Genomic DNA, 19,705 nt, shown 5'->3' on the forward strand with positions numbered 1-19,705 from the left:
TGTCCTGTGCACTGGCAGGAATTTTTTCAATAGGAATATGAAAACACAGGTCCAAGCCTTATCCCTATTTTTAACACCAGCATCACTATTCACCTAGGTTTTCTTTCTTTGAAATCTTGATGTTAACTTTTAGCTTTCTGGAATACCTAGCTGTAATCAAAAACTTGCTTTCATAATAAACCTTTTCCTTTCTCACTCCTCATTTCCTGACAATAGCTGGGACTTGACTCCTTTATATTTATATTGCATCCCTGATAACCCTCTCAGGTATTGATTGTACTTTCATTCATACCCTATACATACTCCTCCCACATGCCTAGTCAAGATGGTAAAAGTCAAAATATTCATTATTTTCCGTTGCTACTTTGACTCTCTCTACCACTATTACTCAGTAACCTTTCTTAAGGTTTGTGCTATTCTAATTTATCACATAATCCAGACCCTGTAGCTTTATCTGTCAACCCCTAAAATATTCTCCTTCCTTTCTCAATGAGGTAAGTGCTTATATTTTCTTTCTACCCTCTTGCCCTCACACTAGAGGACTTCAACCTCTTTAAATACCTTAACTTTCCAATTCCCTAAACTATTTAACTACCATGATCCACTCCACTATATCTTATCTACATAGATAGTTGTATTCTAGAACTTGTGATCACCAAGCATTCTGCTTCTATATTCATGAATTTCAAGATTCTTTTAATGATCATAATTTTTATCATTTCATCTTTCCCTATAACTTGCATCCTCTGACTGTTCTTTGTTCTCACTGTGACAAGATTGCCTTCCACCTCTCACTTCTGCAAGCTATCACTCTAATACTCTATTGTACTCCTTTTCCTGGATGCTTTGGGTGAATCATTTCAACTTTGCACTGTCCTTCACTCTTATATTTCAGATCCTTTTCTGCTGCCTATAAACATGACCATGTTCATCTCATCCTTTAAAAAAAAAAAAAAAAAAAAGTTCATCTAACCATCCCCACCAGCTACCATCTTATTTCTTAACTTCTTCACTAAACTGATTGAGAATTCAGTTGACAGTGGTTGCCTTTACATCTAATACTCTCTTCCATAAACTCTCTAATGTCACTTCTGGTTTTATTCAAATGAAACTGCCCTTTTTGATCTTTATGATCACCTTCTGGTTATTGGTTCTCTTCTGGTTACTCTCTTTTTTCTGGGTTTTCCGGTACTACTCTTCTATTTCTACTCTATTTTAAATCTCCTGTCAGTCTGATTATTTCTTCTCTTTTGCTTATTATTCATGTATGTCATGCCCACAATCTGTGAACGAACTACACGATTCTATATTGGGCTCTCCTTTTTTTCCTTCTAGACTCGTTGGTGATCTCATCCATTTTCCAAAATTATTTCTATGCAGATTGTTTCCAGATATATATATCCATCTCTAGTCTCTTACCTCAAACTTGATTGTGTCAAAAAGGTAATCCAGCTCTCCAAACTCTCTTCTTTCCAACTTTTCCTTTCATATACTTCACCTAGATAAAAATCTGTTTATCCCTTCTCTTCTACTCTTAGAGCCATCTCATTTAACTTAAAATAAAAAAGAGGGTAAATAAGCTATTCAGCAAAGCTAACAGATGTATCAATCAAGTTTATACAATGTTTCACTGTTATAGCCTCCTACTTCTGCTGAGGGGGGGAGGGGAACCTTCTCTCTCTTTTGTTTGTTTTGGGGTTTGTGGGTTGTTTAGTTTAAGTTCCAATCTTGGTCATTACATTTTTGCTTTTCTTTCCATATATGTTATAGTTGAGTATCATTTTTTTCTGATTATGCTTACTTTGCTTGCTTCTGTTTATAGAAGATGCTTCTGAACTCTTTATATTCATCATTCTTTTATAGGGAATAAAGTTTGTTTTTGTGCGACTGTGAGCAAGTCACTTACCTTCACAATGTACCCTTATACAATTTAGTTGCTTTTTCTTTAAAATGGGACTAATTATTATTTCCTAAGATTACTAGGAGCAACTGAGATGATATATATTTAGGGTGAGGGTGTGGTAAGATTTCTATATAACTCACTTGTCAGCCAATCTTTTTTTTTATTAAGAATTCAAAACTTAACCAAAAAATTAATTTTCCATGTAAATAGTAAAACAATATTATACAAAACTGTAGGTCTCTATTTTTCTCTTTTGTACAGTTTGCTTTTCTTTTTAAACCTATAACTCCATTCTGTGATTTCCCCCCTACCCCCCCCAAAAAAAAAAAAACTGTCCAGATTTTGTTGCTTCTTTCTGGCCTGCTTCTCCCCCCTTCTCCCCCCTCCCCCTGCAGTTTCCTTTTTTCTTCCCAAAAGATTTCCTCTATGACCTGCTTTTATCTTCTTTGTTTTTTAAAATACTTTATCTTTATGCCTCTTTGTTCCCTCACCATCAACCACTGGGGAAAAAAGAAAAGGGAAACAATAATAAAAATATAATAGTAAAATAGTAAGTATATATAATATATAGTAAATATATAGTAAAACTATAAAGTCAATTCTCACATTGGCTACGACTGAAAATGTTTGTCTTGTTTTGCATTTTGAATCTATCACTGCTGTGTCACTGTTAATATCCTTTATTATCAATTCTGAAATTATAAGATCATTTCATATAAACTTTTAATAGGTCTTCCTTACTGGTTAGATCATTCTTCATATTGTAGGATATAGTCCATAGAAATAGATCTAGTCTTTCTGTCCTTATTGGAAAGAGCAGTACACTTGGAGTCTTAGGAGCTGTTGTTTTTTTTTTGTTTGTTTGTTTTGTTTTGTTTTTGTTTTTTTTAAATTCTGATTGTTAATGTCTTCATTTGTAAAAATAAGTGTAATGATTCCTGCTCTGTTTTTGCTTTAGAGCAGTTGAAATCGATGTAAAATACTATATTAATGTAAGTTATTTTGTGTGCTCTTGTTTCTCTAATTGCATTATCTGAATATAAGATGTATTTCCCCTCTAGAATATACTCTCCTTAAGAGCAAAAAACTATTGGGGAGATCTCTAGTCCAACACCCACTATAGTGCCTTACCTTTAAGCACTTAATGTTTATTGAATTGAATTTCTTACACACTGATTGTGAATTTTGTATTATAGGTATGTTTTCATGTGTCGTATCTTATTAGGCTGTCAGCTGTATGAAAGCAGAACTAATCATACATGGGAAAAAACAAAAAAGAAAGGATATATCCTACAATATACCTGACAATCTAGCCTTTCTTAAAAGATCTCAAGTGAGGAGAAGTATACAAATTCCTGAGGCAAGTTATTCTACTTTTTTTTTTCTTGATAGGATACATTTGGTTTATTCTTATCTGAAATAAAATTTATCTTTTATTTTTTCCCTCACTTATATTTCCCAATGTATTCCTTTTTCTTTCTCTTCCCTTATATTAGAATTAAAACGTGAGGGAAAAGCCAACCAACGTATTCCTAAAGTCTGAAAATTTGCAGTGTTTTCATGCCCATTTTTTCTTATGCAAAGAAAAAGGTACTTACATATTTCTTTAAGCCCAGACTTATTATGGTTTTTGTAGAGTTTTAACTATTTTTCCTCCCACTTATATTAAGATTATTTATATTTTCTTGGTTCTACTTGCATCACTTTACATTAGTTTATATGTCTTTCCATTTTTATTCATTCCACCTTTATTCATTGTTTTTTACAGAATGGTAATATTCTACCTTTTTTCAGTTGAGTGATTAGCTAGATGTGTCCCCCATCTTGTACTTGTAGAATTGATTTTTTTAACCTAGATTCAGTATAGTGCTTAGCTTGTCAAGACTTTTTTGAATCTTAACTCGCCCAGTATATTAGCTATCCTCCCCATTTTTGTACTCTCTGCAAATTCAATGGCATCTTAAAGAAACTTTGTATTTTACTCCAGTGCTCCACACATCTAATGTATAGTATAGTATGGATTTGAAATGTGTTTATTTCATTAGGAGAGAAACCAAAGATGTCTATTTTTATTTTGTTTATTTCTAGGACCTTGTACAAAGTAGATGGTTAATAAATGTGCATTGAATTTTTCATAGAGAAAAGGAAGGAAGAAGTAAGGTTAGTTTAGTTTCTCATAATTTGGAGACTGTGTAATGGGGGAAGAAGACGGGGAGAAGCATGACCTCCAGACTTGAGAATCATGGTCAGGAATCAAAAAGATCCGAGTTCAAATCAAGACATTTACTAGCTGTGTGACTTTGTACAAGGCACTTAATTTCACTTTGCTACTGTTTCTTTATCTCTAAAATGGGAATAATAATGGCACCTGCCTCCCCAGTGTTGCTATGAGAATAGTGCTTAGCACAGTGCATGGTACATGGTAAGTACTAAGTAAACCTTAGCTGTTATTATTTTGTTGTTGAGACTATTGGGGTTATGACTTGCTTAGGATCACACATCTAGGAAGTATAAATATCTGAGCCTGGGTTTTAATTTTGGTCCTCCTTACTCCAGGGCCGGTTCTCTATCCACGGTGCCATTTAGCTGCCCTCTTAGACATTATTATTAAAGCCCATCTCTAATATTTATAAATTGTGTAACCTTAGGAAATACACTTACCCTGCCTCAACCCTACTTCCCCCTTCTAGAAAAGAAGAAATTGGACTAGATAGCTTGTGCATTCTTCACATCTGTGAACCTATAAAATTGTTGAGATGTTATATAAATTCTAATTGTTCAGCTTAAGAATAAAGCCCAAAAATCATAATGAAGTATCCACACTGTTCAGCAGTTGGGAAAATGCTAGACTGTAACTTTAGAAAAGTTAGGGTTGGAGATATAAAATTGGAAGTAACATAAAAATATAGTATATAAAATTTATATGGGAAGAAGAGGGGGAGACAGGGCATACACACCAAGATTTATGATTGGTGTTCATATAGTGATGATACTTCTGGGATAAGAATAAGGAGGGAGACATGGACAAAAGAATTAAGAGAGAATCAGAGTAATAAAGTATAACTATAAAATTCAGAAAAAAATATAACAATATGTGGCTGCACATTCTAGATTTTCTAGAATAGTTCTAATTTCAAGAGGGGAAAAAACGTAATTATAATAAGAATTTGCGAAAGCAATAAATTTTGGGAACTTGCATCTCAAATTTTTTTTATTGAGCAAATGTTACCTTAATCTATACTTAACCAGACACTGGCCTTTCTGCCTTTCCATTCTTCTGTTGTTTTCCTTCTTTCTTTTGCTCATAACCTACCCTATACCTGAAATTCCTCTTACCTGTCTACTCTAAGTTAACTTCAAGGACCAAACTTTCAAGAAATCTGCAATGTTTTCAACCATAGCCCATGCATCCCTTTCCTGAATTGTCTTTGGGCCTTTATTATGGCACATATCCTGACTCTTGTAATAGTTATGCTCTAGTCTTAATATCCTTATTATAAGCTGTTTACAGACAGGGATTGTGTCCTATATCTCTCACAGCACCTACTCAAATGCCATCATTGGTGTCTGATAATTATTAAATGGATACATAAATATTTACCCTGTACCCCAGTCTTGGGATATACCAGCATTAAAACTTCTTTGCGAAATCTGACAAGTGGTTACGATGATTAGGAATTACTGGATGTATATCTTAGTTTTCTGAATTCCTTGATATTGTGTTGTTTTTATCATCAGAATTGTTAACATGTTACATTAAAGATTTCTAAGAAAAGCTACAAGTAATAAGAGGAGTATTCTAGTTAATTGAACTTTGTAGAAGTTTATATTAACAGACTCTCTTCGTAATTGACATCTTTTATGCATCTCTACCAATTAAATTATTCATTGAATGACTAGCACTTTTATTTATTTGTTTTGCTGAGACAATTGGGGTTAAGTGACTTGCTCAGGGTCACACAGCAAGGATGTATTAAGTGTCTAAGACCGGATTTGAACTCTGGTCCTCCTGATTTAGGGCTGGTGCTCTATCTACTGCGCCACCTATCTGCTCCTATAACCAGTACTTTTGCTACTTAATACTCTCACTAAGCGATAAATGAACCATAGAGTTTTATTTCCTGTAGAAGTACTTTATAGAGTGATGGGGGGGGAAGGGGGGGGTAGGAGGGGAAGTGGTATGATGTGCTGAGTTGTAGTTTTCTCCCTAAAGGTTTATTAAGAGTAGTCAGAGCTGTAAGTGGTGGCTAATTTCAAAATGATATTTTAGTTGCTTCAACCATGATGATCAGCTAGGTACTCTAATAATAGCTTGCATTTATTTCAGCCTCTCCTGCTGTAGCAATCCTGGAACACTATAGATACTGAAGGACCCTGAGACAATGGAGAGTTGCAAGTAGGCTAAAGCCCAGCTTCTTTAAACTGTGGTTTGTGATCCTATGTGGGGTCTTGTAACTGAAGGTAGGGGTTGTAAAATTATGATTTGTTTTCAGTAAATGTTTGATTTATATGCCTATTTTGTATACCTATATACCTGGGGTCACTTAGAAATTTCTCGGGCAAAAAAAGGTCTTAAGTGGAGAAAGTTTAAGAAGCCCTGGACTATAAAGCATATTATCCCTATAGTGTAAGATTATCATCTAGGAACTAATTGGGGGAAAAAAAGGTAGTCTGGTCATATAAGAGCAAGGGATTACAGGGACAGTGTGAGTGTTGTACTGGTACTCAAAAAAAAAAAAAATTAAAAGCCATTGGGTAGAGAATCTGGAAAACTAACTCACTGGAGCTCAATAAACTGTCATTGATATAATTATTCAGAGATTGTAAAGCTCTTTATATTTGCCCATTTGAGTGATATATAATGCAGAATTAACTACCTTTTTATGATTAAGGAAAGCATAGAGAGTCTTTCCTATAGTCAGTCAGCTTGTTAGGGCTGGAAAAAAGCTTTTGATAGGAATGAAAAGTGGTACCATCCCTTTTCCATCAGACATTCATTGAAATGTATGAATAACTCAAGTTGAATAAGCATATTTCCTCCATAACATCTGTTACACCTCTTGGCCTTTCTTCCTTCCTGTCTTGCTTATTCCTGTCTGTATAACTATCTATACAATGGAAGGTAATCTTTTAAATTGTGGTATCTCTTGCAGGGGGGTCCTTCCCCTGTTTTAAAAGCAGGTGAATTGAATATAATATTTTATAATTGGAGGTTGGTTTCCTCTGAATTTACCTACAGGAAGTTGGCTATAATATGCTCAGGAAAAGTAAAATAATTTTATTAACTTAGAGCATTATTTGGAAGATAAATATGGCCTACAAATTTATGCCTAGTGTATTTGTATTCTGGATTTTTGAAATTGCTTTATTCACTGCTTGTTTTCACAAAACAGACCTAAAAGCAGATGACTTTGTTTTAAGAGTTATAAAGATAATTTTTGTGTGTGAAATTAAAAGGCATTGATGGTCATGAGTGAGCGATTTTTTTTTTTTTTTTTTAATTCTAAAGTCTAAGCAAGAATTGATTTCCCCCCCCCCCTCCACTGTATACTTTTCTCCCTCCCTCCCTAACCTTGCCTTAAAGAAGACTATTAAGCATGAATATATATATATATATATATACACACACACACACACACATATACATACACACACACACATACACACATACACACATATATACATATACATAAAATCATATTATACACACACCTAATGGGTTCTTTTTCTACTAGTGGATACTATCTTCTCTGAAATTAAACAGCTCACAATATCTTACAGTGTAGTAGTGTTCATTAGTCATATGCCACCATTTTTTGTTTAGCCATTCCCCAATTGAAGGATATCTATTACTTTTACTAATCTGATACCAGTGAGATCTCAAAGTTGTATTAATTTGTATCTCATCAATATTTAGAGCATTTTTATATGACTATGCTTTTGTTTTCTTTGTTTAAAAAACAATGCCTGTTAATCTTCTGACCATTTCAGTTGAGTAATAACTCAATACATATCCATATCTATATGAACACACACAAAGATAGATTTCTTAAAACAGAGGTGTTTCAGCTTGATTACCCAGAAGATTTAGGATTTATTTCTAGCGGATTATAAGATTTATAAAAAGTTAAAAGATCATAAGACATTAGCCCAGCAAACTATCTGTATTATATTGAATTACATGCAGTTTTAGTTGTATTTAATTCTCAGTAAAACTAGACACTTTCAGGAAAAAAAAGTTGGATGATACCCTAATTTGGAGCTTGGACACAAAATAAAAATTTTCTATGTAGTTGCCTTTTCTTTATTGCTTAATAATGGTTTTTCTCCTCTCTGCATCAGCCTCTGTGTTGAAGTCAGAATAATTTCAGTCTTTTTTTTTTTTTTTTAAACTGCTGAGGCAATTAAGGTTGTGACTTGCCTAGGATCACACAGCTATGAAGTGTTAAGTGTCTGAGATCAGATTTGAACTTGGGACCTCTTGACTTCAAGGCTGGTGCTCTATCCAATGCCCTATCTTGCTGCCCTCATTTTTGTTTTTTAAAGTACCCTTCCTTTTCTTCATCTCCTTCCCCCTAGCATTTACTATTTTGGAACATTTTGTTTTGAAAGTAGATGTGCAAAAATAATTGATAATCACTCTAAATTTTTTTTTTTTACTTTTACTTTTCCACTAACTTGGTTTACAAGTTTAGCAAAATAATTTGCAAGTCAGTGAAATGGAAAATTCTAATCTGCATAGAAAAATTACAAAAATTTTAGAAAAACACTATCTTTATTTTAAATTTCCCATTGATTCATTTAATAGGTACCAAGTTGTAAGACTAAAGTGTTGCTAGTTTGATTCCAGTGCTTAATTAACGAAAATGTGGTTACTTTTAGAAATTTCAATATACATTTAATTCCTTAAACTTGTTTAAAGCACTTAATATAGTAAGAGAAATTTTTTAAAAATGGAAAAGTATTCTCTAAAAATACTTATTTATAATAGAGATAAGAGTTAAAATTTGAGTCATAAGTGTATCCTTGCAAGTGATCTTAATGGTTATTTAGTTCAAGGTCCTTATTTTATAAATGAGACCTGAACCCCAAGTTAAGTGACTTGTCTAGAATCTCACAGAACAGAATCAAGATTCTAATCAAAATGGAATGTGCTTCTTATTGGATAGCTATTTGTCAGGTGTTATAGAAAGGACACTTAGAGGCCTGAATTAGACTAGGTAAGATTCTTAATCTAGTCATGCACCCCTTTGGTTGTTTAGTAAAACCTTTTCTCAGGATAATCTATTTAAATGCAAGATAAAATACTTAGGAAACTTACTGAAATGGTTTTCAAAATATTACTAAATAAGTTCACATACTCCAATTTAAAAACACCTGAATTAGATAATTGATGAACAGGAATGTTTTGATTCTGTGAATTTAGGCCCTTCAACTCGAAATTTGATTAAGGCAGAAGGGGGATCTTCAATCTCCCTCAACTTCTCTCCCCCTTATCTACCTTATTCAGGATAGGTTACTGGATTGTACTAGTCAGTCTTCTGCATTTCCTTCCAATACAAAGTCCATTTCTACTAATGCTACCAACACCCCTAGTTCGGGACATTGTCACATTTCACCCAGACTATTTCAGTAACATAATTGGTCTCTATGCCCCAAGTGTCTCTCTTGCTCTAATCCAAACTTCACTTGGCTGCCACAATAATATTCCCATAGTAAAGTTCTGGCAGTATAACTCCCCTACTTGGGAGATTGCAGTGGCTCCCTTTTACCTGTAGGGTAATCCCAAACCTTCTGTTTAACATCTAAAGCTCTTCACAATGTGGCTCCAGTTTTTCCAGGTTAATTTCACATTGCTTTCCTGATGTGTCTGCTTGTTATTATACATACATACATATACATACTTTCTCTCTCTCTCTCTCTCTCTCTCTCTCTCTCTCTCTCTCTCTCTCTCTCTCTTTCTTTCTCTCTCATACATATTTTGGATCTATATGATTTTTTTGCACAGGCTAGTTCCCATATCTAGAATGCATTCACTTTTCATATCTCAACATTTCAAATTCTATTCAAACTCAGTTTAAATGCCATCTCTTTCTACATTAAGATTTTCCCAATTTTCAGTTCTCTAAATCTCCTCCCCTTTCCTTCTGAAATTGCTCTATTTTGTAAAGTATATACTTTGTATTTATTTGTGTGTTTCCCCTTAGGTTCTTGGAAAAAGGAAGGGATATTTCCTTTTAGTTTTTGTATCCCTAGCATCTAGAATATATAGGGTATGGTACACAGTGGGTGCTTAAATATTTGGTGTTCGAGAGTTCTATAGAAATACATATATATATATATATATATATATATATATATATATATCCGAGTATTGGGGGGGAGGGGAGGAAGGGAACTCATGTATATATTTTGGTGTATAAAGTTTAGAAAATGGTTCAGCTAGGGCTGGATTGTGGGGGGAAATGGTCATTGATATATTTGTCTAGTAAGACAGTATACCAAAAGAAAGAAACCACAAAAATGGTAGGTACTTGTTGGGTAAGAAGTATAACATATATCTCCCATTCTCTGGAAGCTGTAAAGTTTGTATACATCTACACTTCAATGAGAGTATCTTGGTATGTATATCCTCCATTTTACTGTTAGGTGCCATGTTCCATCATTAAGTTTAGAATAATATCCTCTAGAAGTTGGGAACTTTTCTTTGATGCTCATCAGTAACTATTACTGGATGCTGTGTTAGGCCATAGAAGGATAAAAAGATGTTTTTGACTGCTAGAGACATAAAATACTGTTGGGTAGATTGAAAATTAATGGTTAACTCTTTAAAAATATAAATGGGGAGGGTGGTAATTCAGAACTTGACAATCAACAATTATAAGCATTTCTATATTCCCATAAAACCATAATCATAGTACATTTTGGATTTTTTTTTTTAAGACTAACTTGTTAGATTCATTTCAAAGCTTTCCTGCTCTGAATCTCCTCCTTAATTTACCTTCTTTGCTGTCATTTTAAATGCTACAATGACTTTTTTCACTCATTTTTTTAAACACACATTTTAAAAAACAAAACAGAACCTTCCATGTAACAAACACAGAAAAGCAAAACAAATCCATATATCCGTCATAATTAAAAAAAAAAAATGGCTTTCACACTCGTTCTACTCTTCTTGTCTGCCACTTCAGGGTATTTTCTCTTGGGAATTTAACCTAGGAAATGTGGCAACAGAGATAATAAACTCAATCATAGCATTTCAAAGAATGATTTTGATGATGATTAACTGTGATGGACTTGTCTCCTCTCAACAATGTAGTGATTCAAGGCAATTCCAATAGACTTGGGATGGAAAATGCCAGTCACTATTTCAGAGAGAGAGAAGGGCGCATGTGCTATGGAGACTGAAGGTAGATTGAAGCATATTTCCTCCTATCTGTGTTTTTTTTTTTTCCCCTTATGTTTTTCTTCCCCTTTTGGTCTGATTTTTCTTGTATAATGACAAATATGGAAATATGTCTAAAAGGATTGTACATATTTGATCTATATCATATTGCTTGCTGTCTTGGGAAAGGGAGAAATAAGGAAAGGAGGGGAAAAAAATTAGAACACAATTAAAAAGAGAGGGGAAAAAAACCAATGATTTTTGACATCCTTTTCTAAAATGAGTAATATCAGGAAACTTAGGAATTCACAAGTGAAGTTTTCTTATTAGATTCATAACCAGAAATTACCAAGTGATGGGAACTATTAATTTGAAGAAATATGTTAAATTTTAAGTTATTTATTCCTTCAAGTTTAAGTTTGTTTCTTCTTGGGAAATGGATTAAGATGGAAAATTCTTGTCTTCCCCTTCAAATAGATTCTGATCTTCCTTATCCTTCCTGATATTTAAGACAGTGCAATAAATTACCTATAATGTTTCTTTTGTCTTAAAAAAATCCATATACCCTGAATGTTATGTTGCTGAAGCCTTTATTTTTATTAATTTTTAAATGGTCTTAAATTCTTCATAATCTTAGTCATCTAGGACAAGCCGCCTTAAACTTTTTCCACTCATAAGCGTTTTTTGCCTGAGAAACACAATCCCAGTATGTAGATATATAAAATAGGTATACAAATTAAATATTTATTGATAGTAAGTCAAAATTTTGCAACTTCCATATTTAGTTAAGAGATTCCATATGGGGTCTTAAATAGCAGTTTAAGAAACAGGGATCTAGTATATAATTGTTTATTTAATGTCTATTGATGGACTTTTTTTCCCCTCTAAATTATTCACATTAAGTATAATGAGGAAGTAAAAGGGAATATAGCCATCTATTTTATATTTTTATAGCTATGTGCTAGATATTCTATAGATTCCTGGGAATGTAACTTGGGCTCTCTGGACCCCACATTCAAAATTGACCTCTCAAGGACAGCCTTGTATTAGCATGTACAGCTCTTCATAATGGCTATCATTTATGTGGGTTTAAGTTTTTGTGTGCCTATGGGTGTGCCCGTATGTGTGCATATATATTTGTACATGTCCACTTTGTTTCTCCTTTACTCTTATCTAGACTCTACTTGTTAGGCTATTTATTTGCATACATGTGTGTCTTCCCTTGTAGATAAGTGTCCCAAGACTCAAGTCTAAGTACTTTCATGTTCACCCAAAGCTAACCTGTTCCTTGTATATAGGCAGTACAAATAAATGTTTATTAAAAATAGTTTTTTCAGTAGATTTTCTTATTTGATCCTCCACTAACAACTTTTGAAGGAGGTCAGACGGTTGGTTTTCAGGTAAAGAAATTAAAGCTTAGAGGTTGTTAGTAAATTATCAGAATGGACACTTCAGAGTGAGTCTTGATATGTTTAAAATGATTGTGTGTGTGTGTATGTGTATATATATATATATATACATATATATATATATATAACCTATATCGGATTGCTTCCTTGGGGAGGAAGAAGGGAGGAAAAAATTTGGAACTCAAAATCTTACCCAAAAAATGAATATTGAAACTAAGTTTTGTGACTTCAAAACCATTTCTGTGACTTGGTCTATATATTTGTATTTTATTATTTTTATATAAAAGAAAACAAATTTAAGCATTTTTAAATATCCTAATTTTAATTACTTCCTAGCTATTAGAATTTGTAACTATTCAAATTTTGGTTTAGTTCTGTTCTCAACTAAAATATATCAAAGAGTGATATTGTTAAATGCAAAACAAACAAACAAAAAAAAAACCCTACTGCTATCATAATATGTTTTCAAGGTTTGAGTTGTATAGTTGCTTGGTTACCAGCTAAGTTTTATATAACCAAGTTTTTACCCTAGGGAATTACTCCATAGAGCGTCATAGATACAGAGAAAGAATGGACTAGAGGAGTATAGCACCTTCATTTTATACTTAAGGAAAATGAAGCTCAGACAGGATGTTAATAAGTGATAGAGTGAGGATTTCTGGCTCAGGATTCAATGTTCTTTTCATTCTCCCTCATTTATTCTTAGAAAAATACCTATTTGAAGCTTCAAAAATTATTAATTTTGTTTTTATCTTATCTTTGTATATTCCACTCTTAGTTATGTCTTATTAAAAAAATAAGGGAGGTGGGAAAATAGCAATTCAGCCAATTAACCCACATAGTACCTAGGAAAAGATGCTGACCTCTTGGAGTCATAAGACTCAAATTTAAATCTTAACCTGACCATTTGACTTGGGTACCCTTGGGCAAGTCATTCAACTTTTCTTAGCCTTTGCTCCCCCATTTGTAATATGAGAGGGTTAGGCTTGAAGATCCTTCCTGTTATAAATTAATACCTAGGGCAGTACATACAGTATTCTACAACAATAGATCTCACTGCTTTCTGCAAAAAGATTGGTGAACTTTCATACCTTTTCTTTGGGGTCAAGCTTGCTAATTATAATTACAGTGTTTGGTTTCAATTTTTATTTTCTTTTCATCACTGCATTTAAGGTTTTCTATCCTTACTATGCGACAATCTTATATTGTTTTGTTTGTATATTTTCTTAACGTTTCTTATGCTACTTTCACATAATTAATTGTTAATGTGATGCAATCCAATATGAAAATACGTACTGTTTTTCCATTGTCCTTTGGGTTACCAGTGATTTTGAGTCTAGAATCTGAGAGCATGGTTTTCTATGATTTCTAGTTTTATAACATCACTGAGAAAATTGGTTGTTTTTATTTTTGTTTTTTTCCATTTCGATTAAGTGATCGAGTTTACCAGATGCAATAAATTTATTTTCTTCCTCCTGTTTAGTACTGAATTCTTAATTATTATCCACCTGTAGTGATTAGTCAAGATGTATACTGATACCCATTTAGCTTCCTGTCATGGGACTAGTATGCATTCTTCATTCACTTAATAGATGAAGAAACATTTGGCTATGAATCTTGTTAAGAAGTTGCTGTAGGAATCAAGGAATTGATACAGTCAAGATGATACTATGCACAAATAGTATTCCTACAATCTCAGTCTTTGTTCTTTAAAGCCTTATATAGATTTTTTTGGTTGTTGTTCCTGAGAACTTTCCTGATCCATTATCTCCGCCCCCCCCCAAAAAAAAAGCTTGTTTTTTTTGTACCCCACCACTGTAGTGTTGTGTATCATATGGATCTTTTCCTCTACTGATGATGTATGGCTCATGGCAGGAATTTAAGTTGTTCTCCTAGTTCTCCAAGTTCTCCAAAACATCAGGTTATGGTGGAAGCGAGAAATTCGCTAAGTCAAAAAGGAGTGATAATAAAAGGCTTTTATTATTAGACACCAAGATAATGCTCTCTTGGAGGGCAATATTAAGTGATTTTGCAAAGAGACATTTTCTAAGTACTTATTTTATACCGAAACACAATAATAGAAGGGAATTGGCAAGGCCACTTAAATTTTGCATCGGAAGAGGTACATACTTTAGATAATCTTTTTTTTCCTGCTTCCAGAGGGTGTGGGACCATATAGGTTTGTGTATGAAAAGAGTTTTTCTCTAGAATTTATTCCAGAGCATGTAAATCCACTGAAGTTTATTTACATCACTTTTATGGGTTTTTCCCCTCATCACTACTGGAGGAGTTTTTCTTTTTTTTCTTTCCCTTCCCTTTCTTTTCCTTCCCTTCCTTCCCTTCACATAAGGTGTCATACCCTACCTGCAAGTATCCTTTCCAAATTAATATAAATTTTGATTGCTGAAATTTAACAAGGTGTTTTGGGGTTTGCTAGCTAGGTTTTTTGTTTTTTTGTTTTTTTTTTCCTTAACAATGTCTTAAACCCAGATCACTCTGGCTCTCATTGATTAGCCTGTTGGCTAGGTCCCAGCCCAAGCCCCACTTAGTCTTTGTGTTCTGATTGACTCAGTGACTACAAATAATGACTTTTTTTGGTTTGGGCTAGAAATCCTGAAGGTCTTCTCCTCCCAGATTGATGGGGGTTTTTGGGGAGGGAGGGGGAAAGAAGGAAGAATGAAATTAGGTAAAAGAAGCCATTCTCTACCTCATTTCTTACCTTAATCACTGATTAGGCTTTGCCTCAAATTGAGACCTGTTAAAGATATTGGCTTTAAAAGGCCAAGATCTTCCACTACATCCAAGGCCATCTTCAGTTATCCTCATCTATAGCTTGCTTACTAGACACCTTCTCTCTGAAGGAGAGAATGAGGCTTGTGAGTTAGCACAGCCTCCCCTTACTTAAATTTAGTTCTCTTGCATGTCATGGCATCACTTCCTTAATGTTATTGTCCTCTGAGAATGAAGAATAATAATAATGTAGTTTTTTTTTTCTTCCATGAGAACCTTCCTGATCTTCCCTCCCCCCAAAAAAGGCATAAAGTTGTATTTTGAGTTGTATTACATGTATCTTTTCCTCTAGGAATTCCTTAAAAGTAGGGACTTCCCCTTGTCTAAATTTTGTTGTTTCTTTCCCAGTGATTCATATATAGTCGCTTAGTAAAGTGTTTTTTGACTTGAACATAGTCTCATTATGTGAGGAGACTGTCTATTACTGATAAAACTTTAAAAAAAAAAAAAAAAAAACTGAAACTTGGGGGGGGGGCAGCCAGGTGGCACAATAGATAAAGCATCAGCCCTGAAGTCAGGAGGACCTGAATTTATATCTGACCTCAAACACTTAGCTCTTCAGCTTCCTGGCTATGTGACCTTGGGCAAGTCACTTAACCCCAGTTGCCTCAGGAAGGGGGAAATAGTGATAAACTTTTTTTTTTTTTTTAAACTCGATATAAGTTCTAGTTTAATTTTCTCTCCTACCTACTACCTGCTTTGTGACTTTGAGCAGTTTAGTTAAATCAAGAATAATGTTGCTTTCCCTGGCCACCATTTTCTCATGTTGTCTTCCCCTACTGAAGGGTAAGCTCCTTCAGGTCCGAGACAATCGGGCATTTGTCTTCATATCTCCAGTATTTAGCACACTCCTTAGCAAATAACTTTAATGCTTTTCCTTTCTCTAAAATGCTTTCCAACTCTAACATTTTTCTTCAATGGTTTATTTATGCTGAACTCTTAAAGCAGAGAAATGAAGTCTTCCTGCTTCCTTTTGAGGTCAAGGGAAAGTCTTGAGAGGTATTCCATGAGTTGTCTTGCTGAGAGAGTACCAGAAGGCATTTTTAGTTATTAATAATACTTTTCATGCTTTCTTTAGCAATTGTCAAGCATTTAAACACATTGTCTCTCATCTTGAAGGTAATCTTCTTAGGGGCTATTTTACTTTTGCCTTTGTATCCCCAGCACCTATTGCTTGGCATGTAATCAAGGATTATTGATTAACATAGGATCAAGGTCACTTTTTATTTGATTAGACAAAATATAATTTTTCACTAGTATATTAGTCAATGGTATAAGTGGATAGAGGGCAGCTTTGACTTTAAAAACTGGCTTCAAATCCTGCCTCAGACATATACCTACTATACTAGCCAAGTTTAAGACTAATTTGCAAGAAGGTAATTTTCCCCCTCTGGGGATTCCTATATTAATGAAATCACAATCTTTATCCTTTATCATTTGGCTCTAAAACATTATCTAAAGGCTCAAAGGTGAGAGATGGAAAGAATGTATGGTTGTATAATAATATTAAGTTTCATAAGAAATGAACAAAATTAGTCCTTTAACCTGCTTTTTTCCTTTTCCTCCTTGAGTAAGATTGCATATATGTTCTTTGAATGTTCTTGATGTCTTCTGCCAACTAGTGTGGTAGCTAAAAACTTGTTTATCTTATAGAAAAAGTTTCCTGTAGAGCTGTGGAAAATGATTATTTTAAAGCAGTATTCTCAGGCATGATTGGTGGTTTTCTTAGACCTTAGCTGATTCTCTAGTTTTTTCCCCCAACAACATGTAAAAACAATTTTAACATTCCTTTTTTTTTTTTTTTTTTTTTTTTTTTTTTTTTTTTTTTTTAATTCTGGGTTTGATTCTCTCCCTCTCCCCCCCACTAAAAAGGCGAGCAATAGATTATGTGTAGTCATGTAAAATACATTTATATGTAAGCCATCGAGTGAAAGAAAACACGGATTAAAAAATAAAGAAAAGGTATCTTTGATCTGCAATCAGGCTTGCCAGTTTTTTTTGTTTTGTTTTGTTTTGTTTTTGGAGATAGCACCTTTCATCATAAGTCCTACAGAATTGTCTTGGATCATTATATTGCTAAGAATAGCTAGTTATTCATAGTATATCATCATATTATTGCTGTTACAAGGTACAATGTTCTCTTGGTTTTGCTCATTTCACTTTGCATCAGTTCACCTTAAGTTCACATTTTTTCTGAAAGTATCCTGCTTGTCAGTTTCTTAAAGCATGATAATATTCCATCACAATCATATACAACAATTTGTTTAGCCGTTCCCCAGTTGATGGAATTCTTTGCCACTACTAAGAGTTGCTGTACATCTTTTCTACACATAGGTTCTTTTCCTTTTTGTATTTTATTTCTTTTGGGTATTGACCTAGTAGTGACATTGCTTGGTTAAAGGGTAGGCATGGTTTTGTAGCCCTTTGAACATGATTCTATGATTCTGAAGAATAATTTGAACTATTATACAATTTCACCAATAATACGTTGGCGTTTTATTCTCCCACATCACCTTCAACATTTGTCATTTTCTTTTTCTGGCTTGTGAGCCAATCTGATAGGTGTGAGGTAGTAGTTCAGTTGTTTTAATTTGCATTTCTCATCAGTAGTGATTTGAACTTTTTTTTTTAACATTACTATAGATAGCTTTGATTATTGTCTTAAAATTGCCGGTTCCTGTCCTCTAACTATTGAGAAATGGCTCTTATTTCTATAAATTTGAATCACTTTTCTAAGTTTCTATGTTTTTATCAGAGAAACTCACTATGAATTTTTCACATTGATTACCAACTACATATTTCCCTACATCCTATTTTCCCTGTTTATTCTATTTTCTCTCCTTTTACCCTACCCATTCTCAAAAGTGTTTTGCTTCTCACTTTTGCCTCTCCCAAACTGCCTTTTCTTCTATCAACTCTTCATACCCTTCTCTTTAATTCCTTTCTTTCCTATTTTCCTATATGGTAAGATATGTCATACTATCACATTCAACTCAAACATCTATTTTCTATGTATATTGCTTTTAACTGCCTCAATAATAGTTTCTAGATATTTTCCCACATAGAAATATAAGCAGTTTATTCTTATATAATTCCTTATGACTTCTTTCTTGTTTAGCTTTTTATGCTTCTTTTACATCTTGTATTTGAAAGTCACATTTTATATTCGGCTCTAATTTTTTCATCAGGGATGTTTGAAAGTTTTCTATTTCAATATACATTTTTGTTGTTGTTTTGGTTTTTTTTCCCCCTTAGGAATTATACTTAGTTTTGCTGGGTAGGTGATTCTTGATTGTAATTCTGTCTTTTGCCCTCTGGAATATCATATTCCAAGGTCTCTGATCCCTTTAATTGAGGAGCTACTAAATCCTGGTATCCTGACTGTGCCTCCATGATATATTTGAATTGTTTCTTTTTGACTGTTTACAGTATTTTCTCCTTGATTTGAAAGGTCTTAAATTTGGCTATAATACTCCTGGGTGTTTGCATTTTAGGACCTCTTTCAGGAAGTGATCAGTGGATTCTTTCAATTTCTATTTTACCTCCCAGTTTTAAAATATCAGGGTAGTTTTCCTTGATAATTTCTTGAAAAATGAGCTGTAGGCTTTTTTTTTTTTTTTTTTTTTTTTTTTAATCATAATTTTCAGGTATAATTCTTCAGTTATCTCCTGGATCAGTTTTTCAGGTTAGTTGTCTCTCTGGTGAGATTTTACAATGTCTTCCCCACCCCACCCCCATTCTTTTGGTTTTGTTTTGTTTTCTTTCTTGATTTCTCATAAAGTCAACTTTCTTACCATCTATGGGTTAAGATCTGTGGAAGCCATTACCACTGCTGCTTGGTTCTGTGCTGACATAATTGTGTTCCACTCTCACCCTGGTGCAACAAACTTTCTGCTGACTTTCTAACTTGTTTTAAGCTGGAATATTATTCTCTCTTGTCTTTTTGTGGATTTTGCTATAATTGTTTTGAGTATTATTTAAAGGTATTTGGAATTGCTTGGGAGAGGGCTCAAATGAGTCTCCTTATATACTCTGCCATCTTGATTCTGCCTCCTCAGGGGACAATTTTAAAGATGTATTGCTTTATGTGACATGTCATAACTCCTACAAAAATCATTTTTGGAGGAAATATTTGGGAGGGCAGGGGAGAAAGTTGCTTGATTACTGGTATCTTTACTTTGGAATTATAATGCAAATAAACTTAAAATCATGAGAGTG

The 19,705-nt window shown here is 33.6% G+C and overlaps 1 protein-coding gene across 5 annotated transcripts in view; it reads left to right on the plus strand.

Annotated features, from left to right (window-relative positions):
* Positions 1 to 19,705, plus strand: part of ELOC (elongin C) — a 39,052-nt gene that overhangs the window by 3,037 nt on the left and 16,310 nt on the right. Inside the window, exon 2 of one of the 5 annotated variants that reach the window (XM_051970035.1) lies at positions 3,100 to 3,267. The exons of 2 other annotated variants lie outside the window; for them this stretch is intronic. The gene's annotated coding sequence lies outside the window, so the exon portion shown is untranslated. Of the gene's footprint in view, positions 1 to 3,099; positions 3,268 to 6,247; positions 6,365 to 19,705 lie in introns of those variants that run through there. 2 more of the 5 variants (XM_051970037.1, XM_051970034.1) reach the window with 2 other exon arrangements.

Source organism: Antechinus flavipes, chromosome 1, assembly GCF_016432865.1.
Source record: "Antechinus flavipes isolate AdamAnt ecotype Samford, QLD, Australia chromosome 1, AdamAnt_v2, whole genome shotgun sequence".
NCBI lineage: Eukaryota > Metazoa > Chordata > Mammalia > Dasyuromorphia > Dasyuridae > Antechinus > Antechinus flavipes.